Below are 17027 nucleotides of genomic sequence, written 5' to 3'. Positions count from 1 at the left end.
TAGGATCCTAAATGCCTTTTTCTGTATATAACCTATGTCTATATGTTTCTTCTAAAATGAGAGAGAGACTTTTCACTTATTCTTAATATTGTGCATTCCTTGGATACTCTATTGATATATATTTCTACTTTACGATGTGCTTTTTATAAGTTTGTTTGTTGCCAGGTATTTCGAGGTGAGGTTAGCTAATGTAAGCTGACTGTCTATGGTAGCTAGCTAATGTAAACTGACTGTCTATGGTAGCTAGCTAATGTTAGCTATCTAGATATCTATCTACGTTAGCTAGCTAATTTTACGTCTCCAAATGTATCAATGATGGCTTAAATTAGTTTACAAGCAAGCTCAAAGCAATGGAAAACAAAGCTTTGGGTTTTTATTATTGTACACAATTTTGTTTAAGGCTGGACCTTAAGCTTTTTTAAGTCAGAGGAGCCGCAAAAAATATGTCCCCACACGCACGTGTCAAGTTGTTAAACTTTCTTTAACGTTTTAGTAAAATGCTGGTCAAGGTGTGGTACATAGAACAGCAAAAGCATATTACGTTGGATGAGGTTGAAGGACGTTTGACTTCCTGCTATTTCACAAAAAAAGGTAGGCCTATTTAATTGTATTTGAGCTTTGCTTAGGACATCTAAAAATTGTAATTAAGCTGTTACTGTTTAATAGGTCCAATATGCTGCTGCTTCACAGCTCATTTGTTGACTTTCGTGCAATACCAGTGCTACTTATATAGCATTTTAAAAGTATGGCAGAAAATGCCCATAATGTTTAGGTGGAAATGTGTGTGTTTGGCCATGTCTTGATTGCCATTAAACCAGTCTTGAATTTGTTTAGTGATTACTATAATCATTCATTAATCATTGAGGGAGTGTTGCACCATACAGTGGTCTCATATTTCTTGTTTTATACAACCGAAGAGGCATTGTAATTACTGTTGCTGCCCACAACATTACAGATCACAACAGTTGGCAACATTGTGGGTTGCATGCAACATTTGACCATCTTTAGACTTTCTAAAAGCAAAAGTCATACAGAAGAAGAAAATATTGAATGGGATGACTCACTAAACCATACCTTTTTCATTGATTTGGGGTTGTTATTAGAACACTTCTGTCAATTAGGTACTTTTAAGGCTGCTCATCTTAAAAACATCACCATGCTGTTAAGTGCTGACCATCTGTTGTTGAGCTTTGACTTGCAACCACTTTTCTTTTTGCCAGTTTGGTTTTTATTAATCTACTGCCTGCTTATATGTTCAATGTTGCTGTACTTGCAATTTTAAAACCAATAGCAGTGTTTCCCCTACCATTGTCTTGGAGGGGCTCTGCGCCCCGCCAACGGAGCACCGTGCCCCGCCTGAAATTCAAGGTGTTTTTTAATTTTTGTATTAAATGTTTTATTAATACATACATATGGCACCATACATTGAACATTTGCTCTTTTATTATATACTAAACACTTTCATTTTAATTTATGAGTTTAGTGTTTTTGACTCTAAGAAACACTGATGCATGAATCAATAATCCACAGCTCCTCTCTCTGCTCCAGAGGATTCAAAACATAATAATATCCCAACCCCCCCCCTCCACCACGAGGGACAGACAGCACCCCAGCACCCCCCCAAAGCAGAAAAACCTAGGGGAAACACTGAATAGAGTGGCCTTCTTGAAGTGCTGATGTTGGACATTTATTATAGTTAAACTGTTAAACAGTAGTCAACGTAACATGTCTTGTCTTTGAAGCTGAGTTTGTGATTTTTTTTTGTCCCTTCTTTTTTTGCTCTTGCCCATGTAACCATATCGTACCTACAACAATTAAACATGATTTTGTTTTTCTTTGACATTTGGTGGTGGTGAAGCAATTCTGAGTTTTTGGCCATTTTCCACAGATCTGCCAATAACAATTACTTTGAGTAGGCGGTAACAGCTACTGTATAATCACACTCAATTAGTCAATGACACTACTTGAACACTTTAATTGCACTGATGTCCAGTATTCCATCATGTTTTACCTCCCACACTGTTGGAGTATTAAAGCTGTTGAAACAAATCTATAAATGTATAAGTGGTCGATTTACAGATGTAACCAATTAACCTAGTAGGTTATTTAATTGGTCTAAGTGCTCAAAACTAATTACTGACCACAATGATGTTGTTAATATTTTGAATCTCCATCAAACCTGATAAAAAAAACTCAAATTCTCACACATCTCAGCCACTTTAGCATTTGTTAAATGGAGAGCTTTTTTAAAATCTAAAATGAATTTTCAGTGAGATCATGGTTATACCAAGAGTGGTTCTGTCTATATTTGCTGAAAGATGGCATACCTTTGAAAGATACATCTATGAATTATATAGAAAGTGAAAGGCCAACCTCTTTTTTCTTTATTTTTACAGTTTTTGAAAACTACCCTTTTTAACAGAGGGCACAATAGGGATTTAAAGCAATTGCACGATAAAAACACTTCCTGCAACAATTGTGAAAAATGACAATGCCAGGACCTATATAGAGAATAAAGAGATGTGAAAGTGCTGCGGGACAGGATAGACTAGGGAGAATACAAAAGGGGATGGCAAAGACACTTTTAGTACGCTGCACAGTAAAATAATTCCTGTGTGGGAAAAAAAGGAGGGTGTGTTCACTTGGAGACAGCAGGGATGGCTTATTAGGAAATCATCCCTCTTAGCCAATGGTTTTTAAGCGAGAGGCAGATGTCATTTGACTGAGAAGTACCACCTCCCACATTCAGCACATCCCCTTCAGTGTAATGCAGCGCTGTGTGAGAGCACCACTGTCACTGCTCTCTCCTCTCTGTCAGTGTTTCGCTCTCATTGTCCACAGACACTTTCTCGCCTTCTCCCTGGCTTCTCTCCCTCTCTCTATCTGTGCTCGTGGTCCCTTTGCTCGCCCCTCCCCTCTCTTCGATTTCTTCCCCTCCTCTTTCTCTTTCTCTCTGACTCTGTCCCACAGGCAGAGATAGGATCTGTTACACACAGCAGCAGCCACACCAAGAGCACAGGTAAGACCTTTTTTGTGATTTATTCACTTTGCACTGATGGGCTTAAAACTGAAAATAGAAATCCTTATTGCTGGCTCTTGATCTCAATGTGCAAAGATTGATTTCTTTACATTTTTAGTTTGCTCTGATTTGTCGTGATGGATTTGAAGTAGAGATCTGATTGTGTTAAGAGGGGCAGTAGGAGTATGAAAGTTGTTTCATACCTTATTACTGAGGCACTCAAAGGGGTTTTTATAAGTGTTTTTATATTTGGTAAGCTGTGACACGACAACTTCAGGAAACTGGCTTCAAGCATAAGAGTGTCACTGAGAAGTGCGTGTAGGACTGTTGGGATAAAATCACAGATAGACATCATACAGAGATAGGGAAAGAGGCAGAGAGAAAGGCAAAGATACAGTGGCAGAACGAGCAGATAGGCAAATGGGCTTCTGCTGATCAAAAGCTGCTGGTGGGAAGTGAGTTAAGAGTTGCGGCTGAGCATGAGCTCAGGTGTTCGCTCACAGATCAGCAGGTGACGAGTGGACTCTATTGATCTGGAGCTGGCATTCTCCCAGAACTAAGCTGAGGCTAAATCCAGAGAAGCTGATGAGAGACTGTCTCTTTGGTATAATGATGTGTTCGGATGGGACTTCATATACAGAAAAGAGATCCAGCTGGGAATCTCTCAGTCTGTGTTTTTGGTGCAAGTATAAAAGATAAAGGAAGCTTGCTTTCATCCGCACACCCTCTGTGTGTCTGAACATGTGTGAATGTATGTTGGAATGGATTTTCTGCTACCCACTAATTGACACAAATTGTAAATCTGTGTGCATGGAACATTAACCCCTAATGTGCCGTAGAAAGAGGATCATTAGATGCAGTCCATCGCTGTGTAAAACGGAAAAAAACGTTAATTATAAAATTGAGGTTCATGCTATTCATTGATATTTATAGCATTTGTGAAATGAATATGCAAATTAGCCTAAATGACTGAAGTAGCCATTACTTTGTCTTTGTGATAAGGGAGATGTATACATGAGATTAAGATGCCCATGGGCAATTTTCAGCCTTTGAAGTTTAAATAAACATTAGTACAATGAAAGGGTACATCTAAAATTCAACAGTGAAGCACATTAGTGTCACTTGAATCATATCTTATGTTGGGCACTGTTTGCACTGCCTTAGTTATACTTGGAGGAGCTTTGCAAGAAGGCTTTTACTGTAATGATTGATGTAGGCATTATTGGTTAGTTGAAAGGTGGTCATGGCTGATAAGTAATCTCTGAAGTTCATCTTTTGCTAATATTTTCTCGCGGACTGATACCCTATCGTCTGCGTCTGTAGAATAAGAATATTCATCACACTGATGAATTTAAATGAAATCAGAAAATAGCTCAGAGCAAAGTTGCGTTAGGTCTCATAAGTAATACAGCGGTGTGCTTATATTTCATTCATGACATAGTTTGCAGCTCGCTCTTGGACTATGGAGAGAAATAGCTTTGTAATGGGCAAAGACATTGGTTGAGAGAACATCCAGTGTAAAACAATAATAGCAGGAGATGAAGCATTATCTGCACTTTAATTGTAAGGACTTGCACTGAAACTTGTTTATTTTAACCGTGTCATAGCCACTTTTCCCAACCACTGAGCCACCATGTAGCAGATTTGTAGCCTTACAAACATTTGGTGGGCACTGCAACCCACGTTGCACACAGAAGTGAGAAGGATTCCTGTTTAGGCTTTTTAACGACACAACAGTATTAATCACACATTCTTGAACTTCAGATACACAGCCACAGTGTACTACTAATGAAGTGCAGTGTACACATTTGGCATCTGGTTTAGCAAATAAAACAATGTGTTAATGTTATCTGGAGCAAAAAGAAGCTGCCTAAGCTCCTTGCTTGACACAGCCTCGTCATTAACCAGCAGCCACAGACCCAGAAAAATATCCACGTTTTGTGGAAATTTGGAGTCAGAGAAATGGGAAAAGCTGGTGCCTTTTCAGTCCGCTGAGGGTTCTCCGCTGACAGCTACACTCTGTCTTTTTTCTGGTTGGTTGTGAGCTGCCCCAGGTGTGACAGGCAGCGGGAGTAATGGGGGACGTTTGACAGATGCATATTTCCAGCCTTGAATGCTTCATATAAAGAAGATAGACGGCATGGATTCAGGCTGAGCGGGGGACAAACTGTTGGGCTGTGAATCACACCAATGAGTGTGCTCTGTTTGCTTGATCTGTCACGTGACTATCACAACCCGTCCGAGTTACTAATTGCATCCCACCCTGATTATTGATTAAAATATGAGGGTGGTATTATATTAGACTCCTGGAGGCAGGCGGTGTGTTCCACCCACTGAGGCTGGTGGTCAAGTTACAGGCACCATTACTACAAGTACGAGCGATCAATGATTTGACAAACAAACGTTTTGAATGCAAAGCATCACTTTATGCGTTTGTTTGTGTGTATGTGTGTGTGTGTGTTTGTCTGTGTGTGTGTGCTATATTTCAATCCAGCATCATAGGGGATTTGTACTAATGCTAGAGACTTTATGTGATAATTAATCTTTTATAAGCCTATCAGGGCACATAACCAGGAGTCAAGGCCAAGAGATTACATTACAGTTTGTACAGTAAAGTAGAGTGTATCTTGGCAAATACACTTCATCCAACAGCCAAGCAAGGGAGGGGGGGGGGGGTTAAACTAATTGTACAATTTCATTTTACAGATCCACCTACGCTGCTAGTTATGAAACATTAAGCAATATTAAACTACCATAACAATATACAATCAAATAATAATTCCTCATATTTAATCAACAAGTCAAACCACAACTGTCTCTACCATAGCAAAAACAAAAATACAAACAAGAATTGGACTTTTACACACTGCTGCATAAGGACACAAATCCCCTAAATAAACAAATTAACAACATATCTGAATGTTGTTTATTGATAGGCAAATTTAGATATAAATGGAACAAAAAAGGAGTTAAAGCTATTCCAGTCCCACATTCCACTCATAGAGACGGCTGCCTTTTAACATTGATTTTACATTGTGACATTAGGAATTAATAGCAGTCCGAGTCACACAGAGTATTATTACCACAATCAAAAGCCCTTTCAATGATTACAATCCGAGTGCAATTCTGCTATGTGTAGGCGTAATGATTGCCCCAATGGTCAATTAAATAGGGCTAATCAAGGTGATTTTAATAAAAGGAACATTTGAATATTTCGCTGCACTTTTATAATCAGTCATTTATTTTTCTTAAGAGCAACCTTGATTCTTAGCCACTTCGAAAGGCAAAAAGACTCCGAGTTCCACTGAGTCATGGACAATACGTTTTCTGTATACAGCGCAATATAGGTTGTGAACCACGAACAGGTGCTCTGTGTTGCAAATGAAACCGTAATTCACTTTTTTCTTTTCTTTAATGTTAGAGCTTTGCTTGGTACATCAAGATGACCAGGGGACTTATGGTGTAGTCATACATATTTATCACAAAGGAGTCTTTGAATTACAGTATATCCGAAATGATGTGATGCAGTGAAAGGGCAGAACAAGTTCAAAGCTGACTTGTCAATGACGTCCCTCTGCTAATAGGATCAGATGCATCCATAAAGCACTCAAAATAACCGTTAGCAGTTGATATACATATCAATGCAAAGATGCTTAATAATACAACCATTTCTAGAGCTTGCATGGATGTTTGGTAAATTAAATGTTTTCATTCGGTGAAGTGATCATCTAAGTGTAAGATTATGAACACCTCAGTCTATCAGTCAATATCCTAGCTTTCTTAATAAAACACTGAAATATATACTAGGGCTGGTAGAAGATGGTAATGGTAAAATTGTACAATATTGATATGAATAGTCTTCCAGTACTGATGAGTAATGTGACAAACACACACAAAGTTGTTTATTAAAATGTAAAACCTGCATAACGCCTTCCTTCGATGGTAACACTTTGGGGAGAGGACTGTCTGTGTGAATTATCTGACACATTTTTTATTTCCTGCATTCTCTAAAAAGTATGGTGGTTACATTCATTTGTCAACAGGATTACTTCATAGTTCTGATGCACTGCTATTCACCCCCCCACCCCTATCACACTTTTTTTTACTTGACATGGCTTGACCTTTACCGCTGCTGTGATCAGAGAGACCTACATTTACCAAGTCTGAGCATTGCCTTTGTGCCAATAGCCTACCTCAAAAGTGTTTCCAGTACCAATTACTCACCCGCTGCAGACTTAAAAGATGGACGACAACATTTTGGTAACCCTCGTTCATGCTATGGTTTAGTGGATTTCTTGCCGATTACAAAGGATTGCTTTTAGTGAGTTTTGCTTCCACATCTATTCTTTTTAGCATGTGTATTGGTTTTCTTGTGTTAGAGGGCATTGTTAGCTTTTGATTTCCGCTCCAAACTTAAAAATGGTTTAACATTTTCTGAAAAGTCCATAGGAAATAATGAAACTCAACAAATAGGCAAACAGGGATGGGCTAGTTTCAACTCCACAGAGAGTTTCTTCACATCACATATGAATATTCTAGAGTGAATATACTGTATGCATAGACTATAAATTAGGGATCCACCGAATATTCGGCCACCGAAAATTATCGGCCGAAAATGGTTAAAAAGGCCGAAAGCCGAAAGGGTTTTAGCACCGAAAAAATATCACTGAATGTCAGAGAAGAGGGTTACGTTGATCATACTCCGCATATTTGTCCGGGTGTTTGGATTTCAAGTGTTGGAGTAATCCCGAAGTGGTGAAAGTCTTTGCAGTTACACCCAAGCGGCGACAAGCACAGCCGCGAGCATGGTCGCGCGCTGTGCTTGTCGCCGCGTTTTGATTACGTCATCACAACAACACGTTAGGTTACCAAACTTATTGGTGCATTTGTTGTTGTTGAAGGCCTGGCTGTTACAGTCTTTATTTACACTATTTTGTTGTAGGCCTACTAGCCTAGATGTTTATGCAGTTTTGAAGCACCTTGGCTTTGTTCTGAATGCACTTTGTTGTAGTTATCCTACAGAGAAAAGAAAATACACTTGACTTGGAATTAATGTACTGTATGCATTCAAAAGTGCTGAATAAATGTTTTATGGACCCATAATAGTGATTATTATTTAAGTTAAGTTTTGCCATAATCATGTCTTTTTCCATAATCAGGTAGCTGAACAACATTGGTAAAAAATGTATACATTATATATATATATATTTCTATTAATCATTTTCGGCCTTTCGGCATTCGGTTTTCGGCCAACTGTTTGCTATTTTCGGTATCGGTTTCGGCCAAGAATTTCCCATTCGGTGCACCCCTACTATAAATAATCATCAAAGATTTGAATAGGCACCACATTTATCCTGACTAACATGTGTTGGGATAAGCTGAATGAGACAATATAATACAGAGAGATAGCTGTTGTATTCATGTGGTTCTTTTTTAATACGCACATTTAATGTGCTCTTGTTGTATTGATAGCCCTTAACCCTGTATTGATAGTCCATTGTCAATTTAGATTTGGCTATATACATCTTAATAAGTGAGGTGCTGAACAAACCATTAGCATGTTTAGTTGTAGCTTTTTGGTGTGGATTTCTACATTATTTTAAAGATCATATTTTTGTGTGTGTGTGTGTGTGTGTTCATCAAGTGATTATCCGTAATAGGGGCATCCAGGGATTCCTTGATCTCATTACCTTTGCTGACACGGGTAGTAAAGCATAAATTCAACACCAGCTGAAGGTCAAATCACTCAAGGTGGACCAATACTGATACTCACCACACTGTAGTATTTCACTTCTTATGTTTAATTCATTAGTAAGTAAAACTGAAAGCTGTAAATAACCTCTTTAAATGACTGCTGAATGCTCCAAGTCGACAAAGAGGCAAAGGAACTGAATCGAGAAAGATTGGTTATGGCAAATACATTTTCACCTTTTTTCCCTATGGCTTAAAAAGAATCCACTTAAATAAATCCTCCTTAGCGGAAACCTCTCTTAGCAAGTGTTACCCTTGACATAGTTAGTAACCATGATTTCATGCTCCCATCCCTCTTCACATCAGTGTGATAGAGGGCAGAATTTGGAAGCTATTATTTGTGCAGGGGAATCGTTGTGCTCAGCCGGACTATTGCTACTTCACTTGCTGCTCGGAACACAAACACGTTTTTTCCAGAGTCTATTGAATTTGCTGACCCCCAACACCCCAACAGTTTTCAATTACATTAGCCCCCACCCCACTTTCCACTTGGAATACAAATGTAGGAGCCTTATCTCAAGGGTCTTTGTCAAGTAACCGGCTTATTTGTCTGTGGCTCTTTCCAACTGACCACTCAGGTTATTCTTTGGCTGTTATGCAGTTGTCAGGCAGCTGAAGGAAGCTGTCACGGAAACCGGCCAGCCTCCTGCCGGCCCACTGGCCTTTAGCTAGATCTCTGTCACCCCTATTAGCTGTGGATCACTGGCTATATTCACTAAATCTTCCTTCCACGTAATAGAATTAGTGCAGCAATACAGTTCTTCCTTAACGGTCAAATGCGTCTTTTTTCCTTCAAGACCCTCTGTCTCACTTGACATTATCTTTTTTGTAATTCTCCTGCCGAGTTTGAGGTGTCACCAGTAATTACATCTAATGAAAGAGGAAAAGAGTTGTTCACCTGAAGAGAACACATGACCTCTAGTGAAAACATGCTGTTCCTGCTATCTCCTGTAATAGAAATGTGTAGCTGCAGTCAGTCGGATTTGATGCGATGCCACTTTGATATTCAGGGGTTAGCACAGGTTTCAAACACCCTTTTGTGTCCTATGGATTGAGTAAGAGAAGACATTTAATATAAGAGGATGTCACAAGCAATAACTGCCAAGTGGAAAGTGTATATCCGCTTATTAATGCAGACTTAGACTGCAGAGGTGAGGGCCCAGAGTGATCCCATTGGAGCTACTTAAAAGAAAATTCACTGAGTCTCTTTTTAATGCCACTGTCGCATCTTTTCTGATTTGCCATGATTAGAAGCTACCTTCAAGTGGAAATTACAAATAAGATGGGAATATGTTATATGGAAATCTTAGAGGCTCTAAAATTGCACACCTGGTGTTACCAAGGCTGAAGATGATTCCCCATTGACGGCAAGTCACTGACTATCTCTTCCAATGTCTCGACATTTACACAAACCCTACATCTAGTGAGTCAAAACAACATCTAACATGAAATGGAAAGATACAAAGGAGCTCTGACAGGACACTTATACATATTATATTTATATATAAAGTTCTGCCTCAGATTAAAAAATTGGATGTGTTAGTCAAACAGGACTCTCAGGACATAGGGCTACTCCACTACATAACAGATTTACAATACAACTATAATAAATAATCAGGGATGATTGCAAAGGCAGAACTTGTTGGTTTTGGTTTACTCATAGGATCTTGTTTATAATAACACAAGTATAATTAGTATCAGTTTGGAAATAACTGCAATATAATGTCATGTGTTCAATAAAATGTCTTAAAAAGTCCCTAACTAAATTCGATTAATCGTTTTAAAAAGTTACATTAATGATAATACAGTCAGCTTTGCAGCAGTGTATGAATACATTGGCATTTGAATTAGCTTCCTATGTGGATGTACTGACAAGATAATGCTTCTCTTTATCCTTTCTTGTATTGCCTGTTTTGTACTGCAGCTGTATGCCATTCCTAATGCTCGCAGAGATGTGCATTCCTATGTCCCCTCCCTTTGTGCAGTGGTGGAGCCAGGACATTTTCAGTGGGCTGGCCAGGATGGAACCAGTGATCATTTTGGGGTGGCATTGAAATCACTATTATATGAACATAAAAATACATCTCACTAGAAAATAAGGGGTTATTTAAGGCACCTACAACACACCTCTACATTATTTGGGATTAAGTGGTGGAATGGATCAAATAAAATTCAGTATATCTAACTATCTTTTTCGTATTCCCGCAGGCAGAGTATCAAGCTTACATTATACAAATGTAATGCAATATACAGACTGTTTAGCTTATGGTGATCAGCAGCCCTATGAGCTCATTCTCTCAGTGTAAAATCGGGAATACAGAGACACACACACATGATTTAAATAAGAGTCTTTAAATTAAATGATAGGTTAAGAATAAACATCTTAAAGTAAATAACAATAAACAATAGCTCTTAACCCTGTAAGGCCCCCGGTTGTAATTTTACAACATTACTTTAAAGCTCCCATGTCATGCTTTTCCGGTTATTACCTGTCCCCTTGTGTGTTATGAAGGTTTTTCTGCATGTAAACGGTCTGCAGAGTCAAAACCCTCAAAGTACACCCTGTAGCGAGTAAAACTCCCCAAAACGCCTCGTTGGAGATACGTCACTATCCATTGATTCTTCCGGGTAACTCATGATGTCTTGCGTTTTCCGGAACCAAATGGACCAATCCGTGTTACGTTACGTCCGCGGAGCCGTTACGTTAAGCCCCCGCTGATTGGTACAAATTGACCAATCCACGGACTTCCTCACACACACAGTGCATGCAGCTCTGCTTAAACTCTCCTCCCTGGCTGCAGGCTGATAACAGACAGTTGGGATCGCAGCGAAATTCTCCCTGCAGACCCATTCTCACAGCGTTTATCAACTTTTTTCTTACTCAATATGAAGCCACACTTATTGTTTTTACTTCGGCTGTGACTTTGTGTGTGCTCAGGATGAGTTTGGCTGTGTTTCGATGTGTATCGCTAAACAAAGAAACCACACCTCCACGGAGCTCAGCGCGATTCACAACGTGAACCAACCAATCAGAGCACACTGTGCTCACAGGGAAGGTGGGGGCTGGAGCTATTGGAGCTACAACGAGCCGTTAAAGGCAGAGTGAAATTCAGTGAATACACGTAGTTTACAGAGATGCTGTATGAGAAACCAAAGTGATTTTGGAAAATTGCACAATATAAATCTATTCTCGTAGACTTCAACAATGGAATTGTGATCAGTGGAAATGGCCATGGAATGGGACCTTTAAGCTGTCCTAAAAAAGTCAGTACATATTTTGTTTTTTTAAAAGGTCCTTTTGTTCAGCCTCACAATGCTATTGGTAGTAAATGTGTTTATAGGTCCTGCCCTCTGGCCATACACACCAGGGATTTTGGGCCCCATGAAAATATATCACATTGGGCCCCACCACCAGGCACAGGCCACACCAACCAAGCACAATTGCTGTAACCACACCTCCAGAACCCAACCCACTCATTTATGCTTTAAATAACTCTACCTGTACAGGCTTGCATCTATCTTGTAGTCCAATACTAACCGCACAATATTTACTGACACTCTGCTGTGAAACTTAGAGATGGCAAATCCGGATCCTTTTACGGACTCTGAGTCTTCTGAGTCTGTCATTGAAGAGATCCGGATCATACGAGTCATTTTAGTCATATGAGTCAGCATCACCAAGATCGTAGAAATCCTACCGGTGAAACCAAAAAGTTGTTGCATTTCACGAGCATATTAAACTAACGTTACATTAACCTCCGCTACACAATTTCTTTTGCTTTAATAAAAAATGTTGATCACAAAAAAAAGGGTTATTTTGCGATTTGGCAAATCTGAGTCTGCTGTTGACTTGTGCATGACGACGAGTCTGCTGGATCTCTGGATCTGCTGCTATACGGTTACGGCTCTGGGTCCGCACGAGTCTGCTATGTTTTGCACAGTGAGTCAGGATTTGCGAATCTCTGAGTCTGCTGTTGACTCGTGCACAATAGCCGCGGGAAGTAGGGGTGCTGCGAATGGTGTACATTTGAAAAACTTCATGTTACTGTTGTTGAAATCTCTCCTCACTTTTGTCCGCACCCCCTAAGTAAAATGACTTCCCAGTTCCCGCGGCTATGCTCATGCATGACGAGTCTGGATCATGGATGTATGGTCTGGATCTCTGGATCTGCTGGATTGGTTACTCTGAGTCCACACGACCCACGAGTCTGCAGGAAGTGAAGGAAGTTCCCTTGATTCAGTGAGTCAGGATTTGCGAATCTGAGTCTGCTGTTCAAATCAAATCAAATGAAGTTTTATTTATATAGCACATTTATAAAGGATTTTTTGTCGAGCCAAAGTGCTGTACATATAATAAAAATAGTCTACAGTAGAGACACTTTACAGCTAATACAATAGCACAGATTGTTCAGTATATCAGTATGAGAAAAAAAAAAAAAAAAAAAAACTTCTGACTCGTGCATGACGAGTCTGCCTGGATCTCTGGATCTGCTACGGTTACGGCTCTGAGTCCGCACGAGTCTGCTGGAACTGGAAGTTTCACTGATCCGCGTCCACTCCCCTGAGCCAAACGATAACTTCTGGCAGCTATCCTACTTGCTAAAGGCTAGGCAGATGGACTGGAGTACGTTTTAATGTGATTTTACATGCTATAAGGAGAGTAGCGAGTGACGCAATTTACAGTTTTAATTTGTATTACGTCACCAGGTGTAGGACTCAAAGGACTCGGGTTAATCGAGAGGGGAGACTCGTCACGACCAGCTCATTACTAGGTTAATGATCCGGATGAATCAGAACTCACCCATCTCTAGTGAACATATAACACTGTGCAGACGTGCAACATTCTGCTGCAGTAGAATTCACTATTTGATGTAAGACTAACATTCCTGACAATAGATCTCAATAACATTTTGGAATGGAACATTCTCAACATGAATGCATAAATCCTAATAAATATAACTTAAATATGTGGAAAAATACTGTGTTTCAAATGTGTAATTTAAATTAGATGTTAGCTTTTTGTTTTAATATATATATTTTTTGTTTGGGCCCCCGTGGTGAGGGTTTATGGGGTGGCCAGGATTCAGCTGGGTTCACCCCCCAGCTCCGCCACTGCCTTTGTGCAGTCCATATTATTCTTAGTATCCAGTTAGATTGCCATTGTGATTGACATTTCTGGCCCTGTGTCTTTGTGTAACAGACAAAGATGTCCACACACAGATGTACACATGGTTTCTTTTAACAAACCTCACATTTTTTACTTTGGAAAGAATGTTTTAAATGATGCAGGCATATTGAAAACCTTAAGTTTGAACAGTTTTAAAATATTCATCAGTGTTTTTGTCAAGGCACGTGTGTAAATGAGGGTTAGGATTTGGTAGCCCAGAGCCGTAGTCTTACGAAGTTGGTAACCAACTGATGTCAGGGATCCTTCCATCCTTTTCTTTCTGCTGCATTTCGCAAACAGCGGACAAGCATTAGTGTTCAGAACATAAAGAACTAACACTCACGTTTCATGGACCCATTACATTACATTGCATTTAGCTGACGCTTTTATCCAAAGCGACTTACAATAAGTGCGTTCGACCAACAAAATAAAAAATTGAAGAAAACAGAATCATATAAGTACATCAGGTTTCATAGAGCTTAAACATTTCAAGTGCTACTCAACTGGCTTTAGATAAGCCAGTCCTTTATTAGTATATAAGTGCTTTATACCCTTAGACCCTTTATAAGTACAACAAAAATATGTTATGACCAACACTATCACACCACTTTCTGGTTTAGAATACTTACATGCATTACTTTTAATGAGGCCATGAAACAATGTAATCAGTGAGACAAGTAAATGCAGTGTTTATTGTATGACTTAAATCTAGCAGCAAAGAAAATACGGTTTGAGCAAAGTCTTGGCTACCTGCCTTCATAGCAAAAGGAACTGACAGACGCAACCTAGTTACAATTTCAAGCTGTGCTTATAGTTTGCAGGCTTTGTATGCAAACAAAGCACTCTTTGAAATGAATGTTGGATCAGATGTCATCTTGTCTATTGTGACAGGGTTATACTGTATGAAGCTGCAGCAAATACAATGAAAGTGTACCACATCTAATGCCAAGTTTGTAAGGAATACAGCCAAGTACACATACACATATTTACTGAAATATCCTAATGGTTTTATTTACAGCTGTGTGATGGTGTATTTTTCTAAGAAGAGCCGCTGTGATGATCAGTTTAATAATTTCCCCTTTGTGCCCCTACACCTGGGTGCAAGGGTCGTTGTTACAGGCCTTTTTTTGTATGGCCCTTTGTTCTTTTCAGCCCGCTTCAAAAGTCCACCTGTTGATATGATTTGCTCTCCACTGGAGATCCCTTGGTAGATCATTATTTTATTATATTCCAGCCTGCAGCAGTAGGCTGTGTGAGGTATTCTCTTTACTCATTTGCAGTGCCACTAAATACAGTTTCCTTGCTCTTTTGCATCTAATTAGGACAGGCTGGGTGCCTCTAAACAATGAGATAATGACTGGCACTTGGTTTCTTGTGCTGTTGCTGAGTGCCTCCTGGCCAAGTGCCAGTGCCTTGGAAAGGGAATAACTCCATAAACAACTGTGGTACAGTTACAAGTGCCAGGGCATGCTCATCGGTTATACACTTCACCAACAACAAATATATATATATATTTTTTAAAGTCTGATGTTGTTTTGACCAAAGAATGTCACCTGAGCGTCTAAACTCAACCGCTAGACTGCTCTTCTTTGCAGGACCATTTAAATTTTTCTATAACACGTGTATTTTTATTGACAGCAAACTCAATGTTTAAGCAGTTTGTATATCCAGTGTTGGAAAGAAACATATAAAAAAACGGCAATGAGAATAGACACATTTGCATATTCCTTCATGTTTAAGTTTGAGCTATGTAGCATTAAAACACATTTGTTTGAAATTCAAAGAAATACAGTCGTGCATTTTGAAGTTTCAAAACGCATGATTGACAGTTACAATTGAGTATCACACAGTGACAAATTGTACTCAATTGATCTCATGACACATAATTAGCTTCAGTAATTTTGGCTAATCAAGGGTCATTTTGGTAAGAGATTTGCCATTCATAGACTTTCTAGATGCACAACGGTTTTTGTTGTGAATGAAGTGGGTTTAATGGTGGATAGCAGAAGTATGCAAGGTTACTCTCATGAAAAGTGAAGCAATCTTCCAACCAAGCCATGCCAACCTCGATTAATGACATGGGAATATGAGAATGAGACCCTGTGGAGCCGCTATTTCCTTTCAAATCCTTATATTTTCTTTTGTGTGGACAAATATTTTTTCTTTTGTATGCCTAAAAAATATTGAAATATAAATGTCTGCATGAACAGCAAGAGCCATACAAGCAACACTGTAAACTGACTGTGCTAATTCTTTCCTCTGGAATACGGCAGTTGTTGGCAAGTGTTTTCTAAGAGCGTATTGAATGTCTGGTAATCAATACTCACTTTCCCCTCCTACAGGTTTTACAGCATATACCTTTTGGAAGTGTAAAAAATAGGATTACAAATATTAAGATTATATCCTTTTAAAGGTTGGACATTTTGATGGGAAGAGTCTCATAGATCCATGCACTCACAACAAAACACTATTTATATTTTTTAGCTTTGGGATCAATCACACCAAAATGAAATTATTATTTTACAGTATTAAATGCTAATAATGATCCCAGGTTCTATCCTTCATCAACAGACTTTTGCCATAGGAAATGTTAATCAAATTATGAAGATATTTAATTGCCATTGACTTTCATTGGCTCTGTGTCATTCTTTTACAGCCCAATCAGTTCAGCAGCAGTATACAGCCAGGATGGCTGTTTCCAGTACATAGACCAGGTTCTAATTGATTAATCACACATGCATGATGTGATAAAATATAAGTGACAGATATAGATCTTAATTAGGGATTGGGTTTATTAACTGGCATGCAGAGCAAGCCAGAACAAATATACCCTTTTATATGGACTTAACATTTGTTCTGGTATAAAATTAGTTGCCTTTACATTTTCATCATCCACAGGCTCTATACAAACCACTAGACATTGACAACCCCAAAGTAAAACAAGCATTCTGTATTCAATTCAAATACATCTTGAGAACTAGTCACACACTTTGTAACCTTGGGGAGGAGCACCTTTTCAAAGCTTTGGTCAAACAGGCAACATCCTAAACAAACACCTGCCCGCTGCCTTCATTGACAACATCTGCTGTA

General features: G+C 39.1%; 1 protein-coding gene across 4 annotated transcripts in view; it reads left to right on the top strand.

The window, feature by feature from the left end:
• thsd7ba (thrombospondin, type I, domain containing 7Ba) overlaps positions 1-17027 on the top strand; it is a 241634-nt gene that overhangs the window by 57481 nt on the left and 167126 nt on the right. Inside the window, exon 1 of one of the 4 annotated variants that reach the window (XM_079665112.1) lies at positions 2689-3019. The exons of the other annotated variants lie outside the window; for them this stretch is intronic. The gene's annotated coding sequence lies outside the window, so the exon portion shown is untranslated. Of the gene's footprint in view, positions 1-2688; positions 3020-17027 lie in introns of those variants that run through there. 4 annotated transcript variants of the gene reach the window in all.

The sequence above is a fragment of the Notothenia rossii genome, assembly GCF_949606895.1.
Source record: "Notothenia rossii genome assembly, chromosome: 2".
In the NCBI taxonomy this organism is placed as follows: Eukaryota; Metazoa; Chordata; class Actinopteri; order Perciformes; family Nototheniidae; genus Notothenia; species Notothenia rossii.
Note: the sequence above shows the minus strand (reverse complement) of the source record. Positions and strands in the feature narration are given on the sequence as shown.